The following is a 19,094-nucleotide window of genomic DNA, read 5'->3' as shown; positions in this document are numbered from 1 at the left end:
TAAATGGGTGACGTCGAAGAACCCAATTTCTCCTGGATATTCGAGTGTGACTAGAAGCTTCCATGACGTACAGACAGCTGTGGTGAGTATACGAAGAATTGGATAGGAGGTCAGACCACTGGCGTGCTATAGCAGACACACCAGCCTGCAAGGGCCGACTGTTAAATTTTCAGGAATTTGGCAGGTCAGTTGTTAAACACAGTCATTATGAAAAATTAAATCACAGAAACTTACCCTGGACCTCACTCTGCAGCTCAACCCTGCCCTCAGTTCCCAGGGCCCATCCTGCAAGGTGGCCATTGTAGCAGGTCACCTGACTGTGGGCACATCCTGGTTATGGTTCCTGGACTTCGCCTTGTGCCCAGGCTCTGCTTATACAGGAGACCCCATCTAGTAGGCTGTAATCCTGAGGTTCCCCTGGGTTTGGGGTCTTGCTTTGCTCTTGAGAATCACCCTCCCAGATTTTCATGTCTTCTCTCAGACCCAGCAAGCGGTGAGAGCTTTCAGCCTCAAAAGAGCTGGATGTTGACTGCTTTCCCTGACTCTAACACGAACCATAACTCCCAATCCTAATCTCTAACCCTACACCTTACTCTAACTCCTAACAGCTAACCCTAACTCCCAACCTCTAATACTGACCAGAAACCCTAACTCAAATCGTTACCCAAACCCCTAAAGGTAATCCAAACAGCAAACTCTGCCCGGCTCTTTAACCCCAGGCCCTATTACGTGACTCTGATCTCAACCCAAACCCAAACCCCGATGCCTTTCTGCAGGGTCTTCTACTCACCTGCGGCAACTCCTTCCTCATGTTATCTCCCCAGGGTCAGCAGCTTTCCTAGAGAAGAAATCACTACTGCCCAGAACTCTTTCGGCAGGAAAGAGCTGGAAACTCTGGTCTCTGCTTGGAGATTCCTCCAAGTAACTGAGCCATTTGCATTTGACTTTCCAATCCTAGCATCTCCTTTCCTGTGCCATCCTGCTTCAGGAATGGATCACTCTCTGGCCCAATCCTGAGACAGAATGACAAGCTTCAGTTACTTGAGAAATTAATCTAGGAGGAAAACTCTTCCTCCATAATGTCCACTAAATTAGGTGGCTCAATCTCTAGAGCCAGCCTGCTCAGCCACTTAAATCCTGATGTAAGCCAGGCAAGCTACTTAATTTCTCTGTGCCTCAATTACTTCCTCTATAAAGTGGGTTTAATAAGAGTCCCTCTCTTATAGGGTGGCTGGGAGAATTAAACAAGTTAATATATAAAAGCACTTAGAAGAGTACCCGGCACCATAGTAACCACCAAATAAGTGTTTGCTTTTGTTAACATACTAAGAGTATTGCAAAAAATAAAAAATAATAAGTATACATTTTCCTCTTCAGACTCCCACTTGCTTTTATAGTGAGGGCAAAAAAAAAAACCCACCTAAACATGCTTATTTTAGAAATTTTACATAGAACAGTAAAGTCTAAAAAAGAAGAAAAATAGCCCACATCCAGCCAGTTACTCACATTTCAAGGACAAAGGACAATTTGACTTTGCTAACAGTGTGCATTTTAGATTTTTCAGTTGCTGCAGCCCTGCCCAGCCAGCCAGAGCTGTACTTTATTTTTATTTTGCTTTTGGCACTCAAGTATAATTCCAGGCATAACATAGGGTCTCTGTATGTTTGTCTTTCCCACTAGGTTGGAAGCTCCTAGAGGAGAGGAACAGTGTCTCTTTAATCTCTGCGTTCCCCGTAACACCCAGCAGAGCCAGGCCAGGAAAGACGCCTTCTAAATGATGATATGCCTGCTTTGCCCTAGCTGAACCATTTTGGGATTCTGTTCATGCCTCTTTGCTCAGAAAGCCAGGTTTCTAGCAGAATTATCTTTGAAATAAAATGTTAGAAGAAAAGAATCTCCCATTTTGAACTTGGTGGGGTTCTGCACTACCTCTCACAGATCTTGGAAAGAAGGTTTTCCTCTACTGGGTAATTTCAAACATTTTTTTTCCCACAGGGTATGTGGCTCATTAAAGTGGTGATTTTCCACTTGCAGGTACAAAACAGAAAGGAGGGCTGGCCAAAGCCATGCCCCAAAGAAACACGGCATCTGTTCTGAGCTTCTTATTTCTGCTAGCTGCCTGCTCAAGACCACAAACCAATGGACGGTCCTTTCTCAACAAAGATAACTGTATTAAAATGGCCATCATTCTCTCACTTAAGTAAGCTTATCAAGTGGCAGCAAACACCACACCAAGGAGTAAAGTAAGAAAGGGAAACATAAGACCTAAGGTTGCATGAGCATGTTTTTTTTTAATGATTTTTTAAGAAAAATTTGGAAAGAGCAAGACAGAAGATGGAACAGCTATGTCAGTTTCAGGGATAATCCTGCTTTCCACGCAAGCCTTCTGCCCTCTCCTTTCTCTTTGATCTTTCCAGTTGGCCTCGTGCTCACAGCAGAGAGAGCTGATCTAACCAAGCTATTCCCTTCCCAGAAAGGCCTTTTGCGATGCTTCCGTGCAAACTCAATATTCTTACTGGAATTGAAGTAGGGAACAGACGCAATAAGAGAATGAATGTGCAAGTTTATAATCCAAAAGAGGAACAGGTTCTTCCCCCAAATGATGAGCAGCTTTTAAGTCAAATGGAGCATCAGAAGAGGCAGAAAACGTATGTATGTGTATGAAAGAAATGATTACGTATTACATAAATCTATGCATCAGCCTCTAAAAGCTAATCATTAAGAAGTAGAAAAAAGTAATCAAGGCTTGCCTCTGTATACCAAAACTCAGGCAAGCGCAAGGGCTGTCCTGTCATTGGTGTTTTTCGTCCCCCCTAACAGATCCTCTCCCCTCTTCCCCAAGCATTTTACCAGGCTATGTTTAGAACAGACGTCAGACCGAAGAAACCAGCCTGGAAGCAAGACTTTCCCAAGAGTGCCATCTGGTGGTGCTTCTACGTATTACAACATTGCTTTGACCTGACGCTGACAGAGATGAAATCAAGAGGCAAACAATTTGGAATCGGTCCTTTCCTGATTTAAAAAGTTGAACCTGGGGCGCCTGGGTGGCGCAGTCGGTTAAGCGTCCGACTTCAGCCAGGTCACGATCTCGCGGTCCGTGAGTTCGAGCCCCGCGTCAGGCTCTGGGCCGATGGCTCGGAGCCTGGAGCCTGTTTCCGATTCTGTGTCTCCCTCTCTCTCTGACCCTCCCCCGTTCATGCTCTGTCTCTCTCTGTCCCAAAAATAAAAAAATAAAAAAAAAAAAAGTTGAACCTTTGGGACTTGGCAATGGATCGTCTATGTTAAGTGTCAAACACACAGGTGTTGAGAGAAAGTTCTGCCTCAAGGTGGAAATCAGGCATTTAGGAAACAGAAAATCTTGGGTTGGCCTGAATAATCAGCTGGTTTCATGAAATTAGCACTCCATTCTTTTTTTTTTTTTTTTTTGTCTGAAGCCATGAACATATTTACAAAAGGCTACCTGGGAGAGATCTGCGAAAATGTAGCTTCTAGGGAAAGGACTTTGAATCACTACATTTTAGAAATAGAAGAATCCTTTGAGTTGTGGTCTTCTTAACCCGAGGAGCATGATCCTGCTTTAGGGGCAGTGAACTCCTCGAAGTTGAACATAGAAAGTGGTGTGTTGGCACATATGGGCATTTTCCTGTAGAGGGGACCCATAGTTTTATTAAGAAACTTCTGGGGGAGCCTGGGTGGCTCAATCGGTTAGGCGGCTGACCGGCTCAGGTCACGATCTCGCGGTCTGTGAGTTCGAGCCCCGTGTCGGGCTCTGGGCTGATGGCTCAGAGCCTGGAGCCTGCTTTGGATTCTGTGTCTCCCTCTCTCTGACCCTCCCCGGTCCATGCTCTGTCTCTCCCTGTCTCAAAAATAAATAAACGTTAAAAAAATTTTTTTTTTAAAGAAACTTCTGTCTACAACAGTGTTGACAAATTCAGTTACTCTCACTTTGGACTTTACTGTTGTGGAGACATCATTGCTTTGAGGCAGATGTTCAATGGTAATTGCTTCTAGACATTTGGAAGTTGGGTTTTTTTTAATTTTTTAATGTTTGTTTAGTTTTGAGAGAGAGAGGGAGACAGAGTGTGAGTGAGGGAGGGACAGAGAGAGAAAGACACACACACACACACACACACACACACACACACACACACACACACACACAGAATCCGAAACAGGCTCTGAGCTGTCAGCAAAGAGCCCAGTGCGAGGCTCGAACTCGGGAACGGCGAGATGATGACCTGAGCCAAAGTCAGACGCTTAACCGACTGAGCCACCCAGGTGCCCCTAAACATTTCGAAGTTTTAATACGGAATGTCAACCCACTGGGCTTAATTCCACTCTCTACCCTACCATAGCACAGTCTAGTTTTTCCTAAATGGCATCCCTTCACACATGTGGTGCTAGCATGAATGTGCTTCTTCCAACCCTCCCCCATTTCCTGGCTAAAGCCACCTGGCACCAACAGCTTTCATTTGCCATGGTTTTCAGATCCACCGTTTCTCAGGTGCCCTCTCCTTTTTTTTGAGACAAACGTTCTTTGAAAACTTTACGTACAAAACCGAATGCACCACCCTCCGTAACAGCCCCTTCCACCTACAGACTGCCTGACCTGAACTTGTTCCAAACACGCAGTGACTCTTTTCTATTTGTGCACCTACCTCTGGTTTAACCAAGAGCCTTTTACCCTTTCCAGTTTCAAGAGCGCTCCCGTTAGTAAACAATAATAAAGGGGGAAACAAACCAGGAGCCGTATGGTTCTTTCTCCCCGCCACTTGTTTTTACCATTTCACTCGCCCCAAGAGGACCTATCCTTTCCTCGTTTTATTTCTGGCTCAAATATAGCATAAAAGCCTTTTTATGGCCACATTAGTGTCATTCTCAAGTCTGAGCTTATTCTAGTCTTTTGATTTCTGATACGTTTATGGCATGCTTTGTGCTTATCCTTTATTGATGCCAGGTTTCTGTTTTTGTACATAGCCTTTTAAAATGAAGGCTACAGAAGGGCCCTCTCTGCAGCCTGGATGGGTTCCTGAGATCAGCCCATTTTCTCTCTTCTCCAGCTTCCTCTGTGGGTAAGTATCGTGAGCAGGTTTTTTGGCACCCATTTTCTCTTGCTCATCTCTATCTCTTGGACTTTCTGGCCAGGAGCTCATGCCCACGTATCTTTAACATTTTTACAAGTCTTCTTCCCTAAACTTTGGGGACGTGCCTGGGGATCCCTTTCTTGACTAAGTCCAATTGTCCTTGTCATTTTCTCCTGTTTCCTATCACGCCTCACTGACGACAAGGATCGGTGGATCCGGTGTGGACCAGGGGGCCCGCCTTCATCAGCACCATAAGGTAATGAGAGGTAAACAAAAGAGACAGTGGTGAAGGATCAAGACCAGAGATGACGCTAGGAAGAAATGGATAGAAAAGGCAGTTCCAGAAGGAACTCCACAAATGCTGACTGCACCTCACAGCTTTCCCCGTGAGCTCAGCCCGGCACAGTAGGGGCAGGGATGCATCTTCTGAGGACCGGGTGGCGCTCCAAGGTCCATCGATAGAGTGAACAGAAAATGTACACAGCAAGGGGCTGGGGGGGAAGCTCTTGCCTCCTTACCTTGGGGACACTAGTTTCTGAGCACCACCAGCCCAAGGGTCCCGGAATCTGATGCGCCGGAGGACCGGACCTCTGACAGTTCCCTGGCTGAGGTCAGCCTGGAAATCCTGCCAGGCTGAGCAGGCCCACTGAAGGCAGCAGGGCCTGCAGCGGAGGGACCGAGCAGCGCCGCGCACAAAGCCCGCCCCCTGGCTGCACGGGAGCAGGGCCATCTAAGAGCGACTCTGCAGGTGGCAGGCGACTGAGTGTGAGGGCCCCTCCTTACAGTGAGACGACCACTTCCCAGCCCCCCGCCCCCACCGCAGACACGTTTGGTGTCCTGCCTGATTGACTCAGCACTCACCAGGCCCGCACTTGCAGGTGGCTTCTCATTGCCAGCGTCCATCACTCCGCCTGGGCTCGTCCGCTGCAGAGGGTGTTCGCCACAAATCTAGGGGCCAGCAGTTCCAAGGGGCAGCCCTCAACTACGGAGAAAAGGGACTTCACGGCAAAAGACCCCAGCTTCTCACTACCAAGTGGGTCAGTTCAGAGATACGTGCAACACAGTCTCCCAGAAGTCCCCAGCAGATGTCCCCAGCGCCCGGTGGCGCACAGTGGCCACCTGCTCACGGACACCAATCACTGACCCTGTATTGGGGGCTCCTCGCCACTTCCCTGCTGTGGCTTCCCGGCACCACCTCCCAGGTAAACCGCTTGCACCTGAGTCCTAGTCTCAGGGCTTCGAGGGGAACTCAGCTTAAGACACCTGCTAATTGTACTTATGTAAATCACATCACCCCTTCCCTCGAGGCTCACATAATGACCAGTCAGGGCAATTGTTGTGCAGCTTCCCCAATCCTCGACTAGCCATCTCACTCTGCGCCTCCTCAGGAAGGGGGTCTTGTGTAGTGGTTTCCGTGTTTGTCCATGGCTGTTCCTGAGTGGACACCTGATTGCACTGATTAAGTGCTCCCGGGGACCCTGCCTACAGACCAGCCTGACCACTCCCCCTCACTACCCTCTTGCCAGCCTCCACCAGCCCCTAAGCAGTGGTTCCCAAGGAGCCCTGCACCTGAATTGCCTGGGGAACATGTTGAAAATGAACTTGCCTGGGCACTATCAACTGAATCAGAATGTCTGCAGATGAGGTCCGGGAATCTACATTTGAAACAATTTCTCAAGGGACCTTTTACAGTCCGAAGTTTGAGATCCGCCGCTCAGAGGTGCGAGCAGACAGCAATCAGCATCATCGGTTTACCCCCAAAGACTTAATATCTCACCCTTGTTCAGCAAAAGCCATAGCACTCAGTGGACAACAGGAGGTGCTTCCTCCAAACAGTCCATCCCTTTCACTGTTCCGGCGTGCTCTCCTGGCTTCCGACAGTGCTTTGCCCATCGTGCGGAGGGCAGACGTGCCTGGGGTTTTAGGTTCCCCGAAGTAGAGCTTAGCCAATGACTACCAGGTGTGGGCTTCTGAAAGCACAGGTGATTTACTTGCATCTGGGATAAACTCGTGGGGTGTAACCTACCCTCTGAGCTCCTCTGAGGCTAGGACTTCACTCAAGATCACCCCTTGCTTAGGATGAAAGAGAACGGGGGCACCTGGGTGGCACAGTCGGTTAAGCGTCCGACTTCAACCAGGTCACGATCTCGCGGTCCGTGAGTTCGAGCCCCGCGTCAGGCTCTGGGCTGATGGCTCGGAGCCTGGAGCCTGTTTCCGCTTCTGTGTCTCCCTCTCTCTCTGCCCCTCCCCCGTTCATGCTCTGTCTCTCTCTGTCCCAAAAATAAATTAAAAACGTTGGAAAAAAAATTAAAAAAAGAAAGAGAACGTAACTCGAGGTATCATAACCCCAGATATCAAGATAAACAACAAAGCTGTAGTAACCAAAACAGTATGGTACCGGCACAAAAACAGACCCATAGATCAATGGAACAAGATAGGGAGGCCAGAAATAAACCCACGATTATATGGTCAATTAATCTTCGACAGAGGAGGCAAGAAGATGTAATGGGAAAAGCACAGTCTCTACAACAAATGGTGTTGGGAAAACTGGACAGCAACATGCAAAAGAATGAAATTGAACCACTTTCTCACACCACCCACAAAAATAAACTTAAAACGGATGAAAGACCTAAATGTGAGGCCTGAAGCCATAAAAATCCTAGAAGGGAACACAGATGGTAATTTCTCTGACATCAGCCATGGCAATGTTTTTCTAGATATGTCTCCCGAGGCAAGGGAATCAAAAGCAAAAATGAACTATTGGGACTTCATGAAGATAAAAAGCTTCTGCCCAGCAAAGGAAACAACCAACAAAACCAAAAAGACAACCTACAGAACGGGGGAAGATATTTCCAAATGATGTATCTGATAAAGGGTTAGTATCTAAACTATATCAAGAACTTATATAACTCAACACACAAAAAAACAAAATAATCCAATTAAAAATGAGCAGAAGACACGGACAGACATTTCACCAAAGAAGACATCGAGATGGCCGACAGACACATGAAAAGATGCTCAATATCTCTCATCATCGGGGAAATGCAAATCAAAACCACAATGAGCTATCACCTCACACCTGTCAGAATGGCTAAAATCAACAAGAAACAACGAGGGTTGGCTAAGAAGTGGAGAAAAAAGGAATCCCTGTGCACTGTTGGTGGGAATGCAAGCTGGTGCAGCCACCCTGGAAAACAGTATGGAGAGTCCTCAAAAAATAAAAATGTAATTACCACATGATCCAGTAATTCCACTACTGAGTATTTACCCAAAGAATACGAAAACACTAATTCAAGAAGATATAGGCACTCCTATGTTTATTGCAGCATTATTTGCAAGAGCCAAATTATGGAAGCAGCCCAAGCGTCCATCGAGAGATGAGTGGATAAAGACGATGTGGTATGGAGATAGAATAGAATATTATTCAGCCATAAAACAATGAAATGTTGCCATCTGCAATAACATAGATGGATCTAGAAAGTATAAAGCTAAGTGAAGTAAGTCAGTCAAAGAAAGACAGATAACCATGATTTCACTCCTCTGTGGAACTGAAGAAACAAAGAAAAAAGAGACAAATGAAAAAAGAGACCCTTAACTACAGAGAACACACTGGCGGCTGCCAGAGGGGAAGTGGGTGGGGGCGGATGGGTAAAACAGGTGATGGGGATTAACAGTGAACTTGTCACAGTGAGCACTGAGCAACGTACAGAATTGTTGAGTCACTATATCGCACACCTAAAACTAATACGATACTGTATGTTAACTACACTGGGATTAAATTTTGAATGCAAATAGCTAATGACACCATAAATAACATTTCTGCTCAGTACCAACTTGTTCACAAGGGGTCTCAGTTACATTTAAAGAAGGTGCCCACAGGGGCACCTGAGTGCCTCAGTTGGTTAAGCGTCCGACATCCACGCAGGTCATGATCTCGCAGTCCATGAGTTTGAGCCCCGCATCGGGCTCTGTGCTGACAGCTCAGAGCCTGGAGCCTGCTTCGGATTCTGTGTCTCCCTCTCTCTCTGCCCCTCCCCCACTCGTACTCTGTCTCTCTCTCTCTCTCTCTCTCTCTCTCTAAGATAAATAAACATTAAAAAATTTTATATAAATAAAAATAAAGAAGGTGCCTGCGTGCATGGAGATCATGAAAGCTGGTGCCCTTTTCCCTCCTCTGTCATCTCTTGTCCCCTTTGGTAACAGCTAAGACTTAATTAGCACTTACTGTATCCCAGATACTGTTTGAAACACTCCACGAATAGTATGTCATTTCATCCTCACAGCAACCCAGAAAATTGGCAATTTTATCATTTCCGTTTCATGATAAAGAAAGTGAGCACACAGATAGTAACCGACTTGTCCAGAATCACACAACCAGAAAGTGCCAGAACTAGCAATCAATCCAGACAGTCTAGTTCTCCTATCTGTGGCTGACCTGGATCCCTCCCTCCTCTGATCACACTGCACTTATTCATGTGTTCATTTGTTTGGCTAACTTTGACCTGTCTTGCTCCCCATGCATTTTATATGGATCGATCTTGTCTCAACCCCATATGCTGGACTAACTTCACGATGACAAGCAGGACCTAACCCTATATAAATCTCCTAGTCCTCTGCCGCGAGTCAAGATAATTTGGCAGACATTGTTGTGTTGTCTAAGTTGGCGGCTTGTAGCCACGCGTGGCTACTTAAATTTAAATTAAGATTGAATTAAATTAAAATGTCATGTCCTCGGTCCCATTAGCCACATTTCACGTGCTCGACAGCCATTTGTGGCTAGTGGCTACCAGAATGGACTAGCACAGATACAGAGCATCGCCATCACTGTCGAAAGTCCTGCTGGAGAGGAGAGTGAGTGCTACTTCAGAGGCTGGCACAGCCGATTTTTCTCTTGAAGTCTAAATAAAATTAGTTCTCTTTTGCCAGCTTCTCTAGACTCCTACACATTGCTACTCAAATCCCATTCACGTCTGCCCGGATTCGCAGGAAGGCTAACATGCTGCCTAGGACGTGGGCTGGAGGATGCGGGTGAGGGGAACCTCTCTCCTGGCCCGTCTGACTCCCAGACAAGGTCACGGCTGTAGCCTTGCTTCTGCACGTGGGGAAACGTGTATCAGGCACATTCAGGCACATCCCATTTTGTTTGCCGGTACCCACCTGCCCCTGAGTCCCTGGCCCTCAAAGGACACAGGAATGTGAAGAGGCTTTTTTTCTTTCCTTCTAGCACCTGTTTTTATTATTTTTAATATAATTTATTGCCAAATTGGTTTCCATACAACACCCAGGGCTCATCCCAACAGGTGCCCTCCTCGATGCCCATCACCCACTTTCCTGCCTTCTCCACCCCCCATCGACCCTCAGTTTGTTCTCAGTATTTGAGAGAGAGAGAAAGCGCGTACAAGAGACAGCCCACACGAGCAAGGGAGGGGCAGAGAGAGGGAGAGAGACAATCCCAAGCAGGCTCTGTGCTGTCAGTGCAGAGCCCGATGCGGGGCTCAAACTCACCAACTGTGAGATCACGACCTGAGGCGAAATCGAGAGTCTGCCGCCTAACCAACTGAGCCACCCAGGCGTCCCAGCCTTCTGATATATTTGACGTCTTCCAGCCCTTGAGACAAGCTCTACTTTCTGGACATGCCAGTTTCCTGAGCCAATAAACCCCTCTTTTTGCTTAAACTGGCTTGATTTAGATTTCTGTTACTTGCACTAGAAATGATGTTAGCATAAAAGCCCTAACAGAAAACAGACACACACCAACCGACCTTACTCTCTCCAAAGAGGTCATCCCATACTTCCAGTATCGATCCTTATAAAGTGTATTCACAGAAATTTGTAATCTCAGGGCACCTGGGTGGCTCAGTCAGTTAAGCATTCGACTCTGGAGCTCGTGATTTCACGACTCATGATGTCACAGTTCGTGAGTTCGAGCCCCATGTCGGGCTCTGTGCTGACAACATGGAGCCTGCTTGGGATTCTCTCTCCCTCTCTCTCTGCCCCTTCCCTGCTGTCTCTCTCTCAAAAAATAAACTAAAAAAAAAAAAAAAGAAAGAAACGTGTAATCCCACAGCCTCCAGGAAAATGCTAGATCACTGTGTTATTTTAGCATGATATATAACAGGAAGCAATTTAAAAATGAATTTAGATCTGAATACTATTAAAGATTGTATTATAATTTCTATTTTAATATATCCTTTAATAATACTCGTAATACATGAGGACAAAGTTTGACTTTCCCCCATTTAGCAAGCGGGGGATGCTACTTATTTTCAATTCAGTATACAGGAAAGAGCATGGTTTAGCTATAAATTCAAAATGACATATCAATATTGTGTTTGGGGACCAAATGTGTATTAATATCTAGATTGATATTTAACTGTGTGTAACTGCCCTCCAAACAGCTTCCATGAGCTGGTATTTGGAATTCTTGAATTTTGCACTTTAAAAAAATCAATTACTTTATTATTGTAATTTTCATGGTTTGTTTCTAAAAGAGGAGTCATGAGCACTTTCTGGCTGCTATTTGCAAGTACTTCTCCAGAAATAACACACTGTGGGTTTGGATAATTTTATTCCCAATAAAAGAAAAGGAAAATCAGATACAAATTTCTCCTTTTAACTTTTGTTTAGAAGAGCTAGAGATATCTTGATGTATTAAGAAATGATAATATGAATATACCTTATAGGTCTGAGGTCACAATTGAGAACTATCATTTTTACGTCCCTCATTAGATCGTTCTATTTGTTTTTTACCATCTTAACCATTTTTTATATATTTTTAATGTTTATTATTTATCTTTGAGAGAGAGAGAGAGCACGATTGGGGAGGGCAGAGAGAGAGGGAGACACAGAATGTGAAGCAGGCTCCAGGCTCTGAGCTGTCAGCACAGAGCCCGACACGGGGCTTGAACTCACAAACTGAGAGAGATCATGACCTGAGCCAAAGTTGGATGCCCAAGTGCCCAAGTGACTGAGCCACCCAGGCACCCCTTAACCATTTAAAAAAATTTTTTTTAACGTTTATTTATTTTTGAGAGACAGAGACAGAGCACGAACACGGGAGGGGCAGAGAGAGAGGGAGGGAGATACAGAATCCTAAGCAGGCTCCAGGCTCCAAGCTGTCAGCACAGAGCCCGACACAGGCCTCGAACTCACAAGCTGTGAGATCATGACCTGAGCCGGAGTCGGACACTCAACTGACTGAGCCACCCAGGCACCCCACCATCTTATCCATTTTTAAGTGTAGAGTTCAGTAGCTCACTCTATTCTAAATCATATTCATAATGCCTCCTCTCTTTAACCCATAATCCATCGTGATGATAAATTACACAAGTGAATGAAAATAACTGAAAGCTGTAAAATGGTGAACACCACCAACCGTAAGGCTAAGTAGTCAGCTGGGTGATAAAGCAACCAAGGGACTGATGCCAAAACAGGTCCAGATGATCTCCACAAACTGCCCCAAACACCTAGTCCACATCTAAGGCCTCTATGGTTGAAATTATAACAGACTCCATTATCATTTAAAAAAAAGTCACCAACCTCAGAACACTTTCACAAATCTCCAGGCATTGTTAGTACCAAAGCTGAGGTTGGAAATCTTCGCATCCCGGTTCCACCTCTCACTAGCTCTGTGACCCGGGGCCAGTTATCTCCTTTTTCCCTTTCTGATGCTTAGTTTGTGGGTACATAAATGAACACTTAAAAGATCTACCTATGGGGCGCCTGGGTGGCACAGTCGGTTAAGCGTCCGACTTCAGCCAGGTCACGATCTCGCGGTCTGTGAGTTCGAGCCCCGCGTCAGGCTCTGGGCTGATGGCTCGGAGCCTGGAGCCTGTTTCCGATTCTGTGTCTCCCTCTCTCTCTGCCCCTCCCCCGTTCATGCTCTGTCTCTCTCTGTCCCAAAAATAAATAAAAAACGTTGAAAAAAAAATTTAAAAAAAAAATAAAAAAATAAAAAAGATCTACCCAGTGAGCGTGGCCAGACCACAATCTGGGCACACTAGGGCCACAGCAAAGACGGAGAAGAGCATCAACTTGGACTCGGCTGGTGTTGCTTTCACTCTGATTTATTATCAAACCAGCAGATGGATAAAAGCCGCTCAAAGGATAAAAGTGATAATGATCCAAATGAGCGAAGAGATGTAGCTTGTCACGGTGGCCCTAAAAGAGCGAGGAGTCTGCCAAGTCAGAGAAACGAAAAGCCTTGACTGACTGTAGCACTAGGCTGGGGTAGGACCATGACGCCATAGCAGTGGTCTACAAAGTGCGGTCCCTGGACTGGCATTTTTGACCCGGGGATTTGTGAGAAATGCAAATTCTTAGGCCCTAGCCCAGACCAACTGAATCAGGAACTTTGGGGGCGGGGCCCAGCAATTTGCATCTGAAGAAGCAAGCCCTGGTCGGGGGCGGATTGTGATGCCTGCCCAAGCGTGGGACACCTGCACTGCAGCAGGAGACAATTCCTTCTGCCGTGGGTTTCACCTTCCCGTTGTCGTTTCTCTCCCAGGCCTGCTCACCACCCAGAGTTACTGCGACGACAAAATCCCACGTAGACTTGGTAAGTGCTCTGTTATCGGAAGGATCCGTTTTTCTCGGGAGCAATGCTAGGCCGAGAATTTAACTGGTTCTGCCCGGGTACTGAGTGATCACCCCCACTAACGGGCGCAAGGTTGGGCTATCCCTTTCCCTCTGGTCTTCGGGGATCACCTTCACTTTTGTTCGTAAAGGAGGAAGAGATGGGATGTCGAGGGCCCGCTACCAGACACCATCTGCCTGAGGAGCAGCCTCCTGGAACATCGTCCCGGCTCACTCAGAGCAGCACTGTCCAACAGAACTTTCTTTGGTGCTGGAGATGTTCCGTAAAGTGTGCTAATCTGCACCGTCCAATACAGTAGCCACTAGCCACGTGCAGCATTTGATAACATGGCCAGTGAAACTGGGCGATTACATTTTACATTTTATTTAATTGTGATTAATTTAAATTTGAAGAGCCACATGTGGGACAGAGTTATACTAAAAAATTATTGATTATATACCTGCAATTCGAATTTAATTGGGTGTCCTGTGTTTTTATTTGCTAAATCTGGCAACCCTACTTTACAGATTCTCAGTGATATTGACCTTGACTCCTCCAATGGAAAGTCTGATTGAAAGGGTCTCTACCCATGACCAGAGGAAGCAGATTTGACATTATACTGACCAGAAAGGGCACCTGGCTGATGTTCTTCTGGAGACAATTTTCAGAGAAATATGGCTGAGAAAATCAATATAACTGATGACTAAAAAGACAAACTTGTACTATCATTCCTATACTCATACTTATTTCTCTGCAACTGAATCCATCTTCTTGCGAGGTGAGATGGAAAGCAGTAGTCCAGAAAGCCTAACTTAGTCAAGGATCATTCTGGATTTGGGGCATGGTCCTATGTACTAGGACTGCAACAGGGAGAAATGGTACTATGGGTCATGCTACTGATTTATTTAAAACTTTTTTTAAGTGTTCACTTATTTGTTTTGAGAAAGAGAGAGACACACACACACAAACAGGGAAGAGGCAGAGAGAGGGAGAGAGAGTCCCAGCAGGCTCTGCACGGTCAGCACAGAGCCCAACCCGGGGCTCGATCTCATGAATGGTGAGATCATAACCTGAGCTGCAGTCAAGAGTCAGACCCTTAACTGAGCGAGCCACACAGGCGCCCCTATGCTGTTGATTTTAAGGCAAACCCTACCCCCTTCATTACTTAATCCCTTAATCCCCTCAATGAATGACTACCATATTAAAGTCATCATAGGAAATGAAAAAAAAAAAAGACCCAGAGTCTTTCCTTATGACTATACTTAAGCTTTGCTTCAAAAACAAATCAAAAAAATATATATATAGCAACTAGAATACTGCCAGTTCTCAGGAACACTTGATAATATTTTCCCCACAACCCTATAATTTCAAGATGTGATCAAATGGAGGTGCCTTTATATCTCCATTCACTCTGGCCCTCACTCTCTGCCATAACTAGCTCGTCTCTGGCATCTTGAGGTCTCCAAGCTCATTCCTGATGTAATAACATATTATTTTACAGTTACTTATTAAGTAGATATTTGATAACATCATTTTTAACTAGAGGAAAGGATTTGGAAATTGGCACTCGTTCCCCAGGAATAGCAAAGAAAACACACATGGTGTTTTTATAAAGTAAATGGTGTTCCAGAAGGCAGACTGATTCTTGTAAAACCCAGGCCCCTTCTGTTTCCAAGAATGTCCAGGTCAAAGAGTAATGATCACGGTTTTTCCCTTTCAGCAGGTTTTAATGTAACAAACAACCAGCAGGCTTAAAAACAAATCTTAATAGCATTGTATCTAGACCATCACCTTTGATATTCTCCTATTTTCTCTATTGCTTAAAATACTCACACGGATATATATTTAGCTTTGGAGATCTGGCGATTTGGGAACCAATGGGTCTCTGGGAAGAGATTATTAGGTGATCATATTGCTCTCTGCCTCCTCCACCCTCCCCCGGGGTCCTTCTCTGTCTCTGCTACCCACTTCACTAAGAAAAGGTATTGAGACTGGGAAACAGTCTCAGAGAACCTGCCAGAGAGAATCTGCCCAAATTTTTGAAGGGGCTCCTCTAAAAATAGCTCAAGTTTAAATCTGAAAATGGGGCAGTCACCCTCGAGGGCTGCCATGTAACTGGCACACAGACTGTGGTTCTCAAAGTGTGGGTGGTCCCTGGCCCAGAAGCAGCGGCAGCATCTGAGAACTTTCTAGAAATGCTAATTCTCAGGGCTGACTCACGCAGACGTATCTGGATGACAGCAGTTACCTGAGTATTCTATCCTTCTTTTTTTCTTTTTTAACCTTTCATGCTTCTCTTTCTTTCTCCGGAAGCAGCGCCCCCCTCCCTCAGGCACATTCAGACCTTTCCTCAGTCAGAGTACAGCAGCATTCTCGAAGCGTGGTCCCAGGACCAGAAGCATCAGCCTCAGCTGAGAACATGTTAGAGGTGCACGTTCTCGAGCCCCACCCACTCGGGTCTACTGAATCAGAAATCCAGAGGGTGAGGCTCAGCGGTCCGTGTTCTAACAAGGCCTCCAGTGATTCTGGATGCACACCAAAGTTTGAGAAACGGTGAAGAGTAGTCCCTGCTATTTTGCCTATTCTGTGACTTGGAAGCTTGCCCAAAAAACCCTGTGATTTTATTCTCTTGGGATTTTATTCCTTTGTCAGTCTGCCTTATCCTCGAAAAAGTATTAAAAATTGAAAATTCCATCCACAGTATTATCTGCAGATATAAATCTACGTTTCTCAAGAGAATTCATTTCAGGAAGGGTGTCTCAGCAGGCCGCGTGGGCTCTGTGCGATGGGAAAGCCATCATGGAGAGCCATGGGTTCGAAGATGCCTCCTTTCCCCCTTGATGTAGGTAAGAGAGTGTTGCTGTCGTTGTTATTGTTGTTTTAATCAAGTTGGTAGAACAGTTTGCCAAGATTTGGATCTACTGGAGCATAAAAAACCATTCTCACAGCCCGCCCACCCACGGAAGCCTATCTCTGGGGAGACATTTAAACTCTCCATCTTTAACTTAGAAGGTTGGGGCAAATTTAGCTTCTCAATCGTTTGGTACTATGGATGCAAAGGTAGAGGTATCTTTCAAGTCAATGGGTATGAAAGTCAGGTTTAATCCAGTCTCTCCCCCTCCAGTCCCTCCTTCACATTCCTGCCGGACCAACTGTGTTAAACCAGCTCCAATCATAGCATTTCCCTCCAGGGGTGGCTCCCCAGTACCTACCAAATTAACTTCCTATTTCTCACCGGGCATTCAAGACTGAAACTGTAGATCCTCAACTGAATCATATGAAACTGCCATTTTAATTGGGCAAAAGTGGTCGAACATCACCAATTTCATGTGGTCCAACCTGTTATCCATTTCATATTTAATTTGTTAAACTTCTCTATGACCTTTTTCTTTTTTCTATTTTAAGATTTAAGCTTCTTGGACTTGTAATGCTTAATCTTAAAACTGCCACCCCAACTGCTGGTGAAAAATCTCAGAAAAAAATGTTGCCTTCCTACAGGTACAGAGAGGCAGACGCTATTGTGTGGCACAAAGCCAGTGCCATGTCATAAACTTAGAACCGGAACATTTACTCAAGTCTCTGTCCCACCGTCCTGGCCAGGATGGTGGTGTGAGTAAAGGCCATGATCCTGTTTTGTTTTCTGTTACTATAAAGCTGTCCTTTAGAGTGTTATTTGTAGAGAAACCTATCTCTTAAGATACGTGGATATCAGAGTCGGTTGCTATGTGTGGTAAAATAGAACCCATAACGTTCCTCTTAGGTGCACAACATAATGATCTGACATGTGTATACACTGCAAAATGATTACCGCGGTGAGTCTAGTTAACATCGATCACCGCATGTAGTTACCAACTGTTTTCCCTGAGTAACCTTTTTTTTTTTTTTAATTTTTTTTTCAACGTTTTTTATTTATTTTTGGGACAGAGAGAGACAGAGCATGAACGGGGGAGGGGCAGAGAGAGAGGGAGACACAGAATCGGAAACAGGCTCCAGGCTCCGAGCCATCAGCCCAGAGCCTGACGCGGGGCTCGAACTCACCGACCGCGAGATCGTGACCTGGCTGAAGTCGGACGCTTAACCGACTGCGCCACCCAGGCGCCCCTCCCTGAGTAACCTTTAATCCCACTGCAGATGGAACAGGTGCCTGACTCCGCCAAGTATGAAGCAAAAGGCCTTGCGTGTAAGCATGCTCTCAGTATTTAAAAGATGACACTGAAGAAGTCTCCCACAACCAGTATTAAGGGATATCTTGGGTCTAACTGACCCCTAAAACCAAACCATTCTTCTTCCCCACTGCGGGAAGTCAACAACATCCCTGCACACCTTGAAGATTCTAGGGTCTGGCTCATCACTACACTGTAAGAGTTCTTGGTGATTTCCAGCCACGTAGATAGATGAGCCTGCCAATAGTCTGGCCCCTGGTTCCCTTGACCTTCTCTGTTCCAGTGATTGTGTTCACCACCTGCACCAGGAGGCCACTCCTGTGGTTTTACCCTAGACCTCATCAGTACCGATGACCATAGGCCCCCATAATCGCACCTTCAAATGCCACACTCTCCAAACAACGCCAAAAATAGTAATTTCAAAATAACTCTGGTTTCTCAGAGTGTAAAGAAGATGCATAGCCCCAAATACCACTTCTTAGAATCACCCGCTTCCCCCTCCACCTCTAGCACAGAAGCTCCAACACTTCTGTGAAGAGCTGCTTAGAACCCAAGAGTAAGCCTGCTGGGTGGGGGCGGGGCATGAAGGGATTTGCTGTGAAGCTATTTTTGCGTACCACTTCACAACTCTTCCAGAACATCTTTTTCATATCAAAGAATGCCCCCCATAGCGGTAATAGGGGTGGAGGGCGAAAGCTTCCCGAGCTGCCCCCGCCCCCCCCCCCCCCGCCGCCTTCGCCACGGACTTCTCACTCAAGTCTCAAACACTTTAGAAAACTCACCCCAAACATTCCTTCGAAAAACTGTCCCACCAGCTATAGACCTCTGCCAATTCCCATTGGAAACTGGGACGGCAAAGCCAGAGACCCTGGATCGAGACGACAAAAGGCGGCTGGGAAGCTGTGGGTGCGTGCAGGCGCGTACGTGTGCGTGCGTGTGTGGGCGTGCGTGCAGCAGGACTTGTCCGGTGGTGCCAGAGCTGCTAAAGCCCAACGCTGCGATCAGGAAGCATCAGGTGCGCCTACATGCTGAGGAGGGGCTCCAGCCTTCCAACCCAGCAGACGCGTGCTCTCAGACAAAAGGACCGAGAAATGAAACAGCTGGCCCCCATTACGGCTCCCTGCGACCTCCACCCCCCACTCGCCACCCACCAACCTATGTCGACACGACAGGGCCGGGGAGGGCAGGGAGGGGAGCTGAGTGTTCCTGGTGAGAGGCTGCTTGCTTTTTCCAGGGGAGAGGAGATGTACCGGTGCCCTCCTGCTCTCCCAA

The 19,094-nt window shown here is 46.2% G+C and overlaps 1 long non-coding RNA gene across 4 annotated transcripts in view; it reads right to left on the bottom strand.

Moving 5' to 3' along the window:
- LOC131502261 (uncharacterized) overlaps positions 1–19,094 on the bottom strand; it is a 138,363-nt gene that overhangs the window by 51,811 nt on the left and 67,458 nt on the right. Inside the window, exon 1 of one of the 4 annotated variants that reach the window (XR_009256993.1) lies at positions 18,605–18,850. The exons of 1 other annotated variant lie outside the window; for it this stretch is intronic. This is a non-coding gene — a long non-coding RNA (uncharacterized LOC131502261). Of the gene's footprint in view, positions 1–18,604; positions 18,851–19,094 lie in introns of those variants that run through there. 2 more of the 4 variants (XR_009256988.1, XR_009256990.1) reach the window with 2 other exon arrangements.

This window comes from Neofelis nebulosa, chromosome X (assembly GCF_028018385.1).
Source record: "Neofelis nebulosa isolate mNeoNeb1 chromosome X, mNeoNeb1.pri, whole genome shotgun sequence".
Taxonomy (NCBI): domain Eukaryota; kingdom Metazoa; phylum Chordata; class Mammalia; order Carnivora; family Felidae; genus Neofelis; species Neofelis nebulosa.
This window is presented reverse-complemented; position numbering and strand designations above follow the sequence as displayed.